Source organism: Acipenser ruthenus, unplaced genomic scaffold (genome assembly GCF_902713425.1).
Source record: "Acipenser ruthenus unplaced genomic scaffold, fAciRut3.2 maternal haplotype, whole genome shotgun sequence".
NCBI classification, from domain to species: domain Eukaryota; kingdom Metazoa; phylum Chordata; class Actinopteri; order Acipenseriformes; family Acipenseridae; genus Acipenser; species Acipenser ruthenus.
The window spans coordinates 68,056-71,365 of NW_026708297.1; the positions used below are offsets into that span (position 1 = coordinate 68,056).

The 3,310-nt window shown below is 38.5% G+C and overlaps 1 long non-coding RNA gene across 1 annotated transcript; it reads left to right on the top strand.

Moving 5' to 3' along the window:
• Positions 1 to 706: 706 nt before the first annotated feature.
• LOC131730546 (uncharacterized) lies at positions 707 to 1,679 on the top strand. The gene is made up of 3 exons (XR_009324097.1): positions 707 to 817; positions 948 to 1,101; positions 1,255 to 1,679. It is a non-coding gene; the product is annotated as an uncharacterized LOC131730546 (long non-coding RNA).
• The last annotated feature ends 1,631 nt before the right edge of the window (positions 1,680 to 3,310 follow it).

Genomic DNA, 3,310 nt, shown 5'->3' on the forward strand with positions numbered 1-3,310 from the left:
ATTTGGGTAATATAGCGTTTATCCACTTCTCATAAGTAGGGCTTCTCGTTTTCTGTGTTTTCCAGTTCCGCCGACTTTTTGACTCCGAATTCGGTTGATACCCGTTAAGCCATTCGTGTATCTCAATCACATCCTGAGAAACGCGTCAATAGTAACATTGATTCAATTATTTTTTCTGTGAAACAACTAAATGGGCTTATCGTAAGTCTGACTTTTTTCATTTCAAAGCAGAAGCTTATTAAAGGAGATTAGAAAAGTCGGAGTAAAACACCTAAAATCAGAAGCCCTACGCTGCGCGAGACTGACAGCTGAGAGCTCTCATTCAGAACAGCGGCGCGAGCAGGGGGGCGTGGCCACTGGACTGCGTGTTCTCTGTGTGCGTGTGCGTGTGCGTGTGCGTGTGCGTGTGCGTGTGCGTGTGAGGGAGTGCTCTGTTATTGGTTGTTTAGGTTCTGTTAATGTTCTGTTATTCGGCGCACTGGACCTGTAGGGCGGTGCTCGTATCCTTCATCCTAGCCTGTAGTTACACAATAACGATACACTCTTCAGAATTGAAGAGGAAACCCATCGTTTCTCCTTTCTTTCTTTCTTTCTTTTTATTATTATGAAAGCCCACCAATACATGGTATTTTAAATGCATTCAAGAAGTCAATTTTCATAAACCAGATTTTTCTTTTTTAAAACTGGTGTGTGTGTATTTATTTTGTATTTCTGTTTTCAGTTACAGGGATAGATGTCATGGACACAGCAACTGAGGCTCTTGTTAAACAAAAACTGGAAGAATGGAACCTCCACTCATTGAAAGAAATGTTTGAAGGTAAATTGTAATTTTAACATATATTTTATAATTTGAGACTTGCCACTATCATAAAATATACTGGGTATTTATCAATATTATAATTATTATACACACACACTTCTAAATGTTTCAGCATCTGATCTTGCAGGAAGCATGGTACCCCCAGGGAAGACACCACCATCCAGCAACTGGCTACCTTGAAGAAAGGCTAAACAACATCAGAAAACACCTAAGAAGACAGAGCCAGGACAGATCACAAAGAACTGCAGACAGAATGACAAGCAGAGCTGTGCACATGCCCAGTAATTAATACATTGGTGTATTATAAAGTAATTACATTAGCGATTATTGCTGGATTATTTCACTTCAGAGATAATGAAAAGGGTATTTCAGGAAGTCATATTTTAAGTCTGTGTGTACAGATTTATATAGTAACATTCTGTATTATTTTAAAGGTTGGGACGAACATGGTTGAATACCTTCAGCATGCAGAAGTTGACAGACCCCACCCCTTCGTGCTGCTGCTTGGAGAACGACACCATTTTTCACAAGCTTTTGTTATCTATGGACAAGCACTGGAGCAGGCATCTTTACTTAAGGCTGTTGATGTGTGCTTTAAAGCATTTTATTGCTTTGATATTTCATACCCAAAGCAGTGCTCTCCTGCTTGAGAATTTTTGCAGCACGTTGTGTATGAGGTCGCAGGTAATGAGTCTCCATCACCCAATGTTAGAATTTTAAGAAGTTTTATTTTCTCAGTTTAGGATGATGTCATTACATGTACTGCTACTCAGAGTGGTATAAATAACTAGAGCTTTTGAATCACTAACATGTAAATGTGTTTCATCTCAGATGTTTTAAATAAATATGTTAATTGTTATTTATTTATTATTTATTTCTTAGCAGACACCCTTATCCAGGGCGTTTGGATGTTCCTTTTTATAAATCAGTGTCTTTCTTAGTTGAATGGGATGAGAATATCACTTTTTAATCCTATAGTTAATCTGCAGTTTTTCATTAAGATTTTATTTTGATTGGTGCGCAACAAATATTAATAGTGTTACTTAAAGTTTTCTATGTTAACATATCGTTTCTCATAACACTTGAGTTCTCAGTTCTTGATTATTTATAGGTTTTCCATATACAGTACATCAATACTGTAGTATATCCCTGAAATGAACAATATTTTCTGAACCTGTCAAAACGAAATATACATATATACACACATACATGCTGTATAGGTCTTATGAGTATTTAGCTTTTTTGTGTTTCAGAAGTAATTATTTGATGTAAAGAACTTGACAAAACCATTATTATCTTGTAAATTATAAGGTTAATCTGTTTTTTCAAATGCGTTTTGGAAACCAATCTCAGATTATGTCTTCATAAAGACACGGTTTGGATTGATTTCCAAGCTGCATTAGAAAAAAACAACAACAACCTTATTTTACAAGGTAGGAATGGTAGCTTCAAATCATTTACATCAAATAATAGCAGGTTCTAATTTCAACCCAACTATGAAGGTTAATTTAACCCAGCAGTGATATAATATAACCCAATAAATGGGTTGTTTTTTACCCAGCGTGCTGGCTTATAACTTTAACCCAGCGCTGGGAAGGTGCAATAGTAACCCAGCGCTGGGAAGGTGCAATAGTAACCCAGCGCTGGGAAGGTGCAATAGTAACCCAGCGCTGGGAAGGTGCAATAGTAACCCAGCGCTGGGAAGGTGCAATAGTAACCCAGCGCTGGGAAGGTGCAATAGTAACCCAGCGCTGGGAAGGTGCAATAGTAACCCAGCGCTGGGAAGGTGCAATAGTAACCCAGCGCTGGGAAGGTGCAATAGTAACCCAGCGCTGGGAAGGTGCAATAGTAACCCAGCGCTTTTTGGCTTTCAACCCATGTTGGATTATTTTTAACTCAGCATTTCTTAGAGTGTGTGTGCATTATGAACACTGATATTCTGTGAAAAACCCCAATATGTACAATTGTAACGTCTCGCTCTTAGCACGAAACTAATCCCAACGACGGGATTACCTCCCTGTATCAAATATACCCAAATTATTAACAAGGGGAAGGGCGAAGCGACAGTGCATCAAGGACGCGAGATCCCCCAATAAATACACTATAGAAAAACGGGATAACCTTAAACATTTATTGGCTAAAATAATTGAAACTGTTCAACAAAACAAGATGGAAAAGAAGTTCCGAGCAAAAAAAACAAAACATAAACAAGCCAGCAAAATATCCATTGCGAGAACAAAGTAACAAAATAAAACAAAAAAACAAAACAGTCCCGCAACAAAAATAAAAAAAAAAACAACGATCTCACCAAACTCCTGGGTACCCGCTTGCTTGAAGATCCTCTCAGAATATGATGACCAGTAATCCACAAAAACTATGAACATGCACTTGAAAAACCAACACCGTCAGCAACGTGGTGCATTACAAGCCGGCTCCAGGCTTTAGCGATCGTGGGCAGCAAAGGTGAACGACACCGGCTAAACAGCCTGA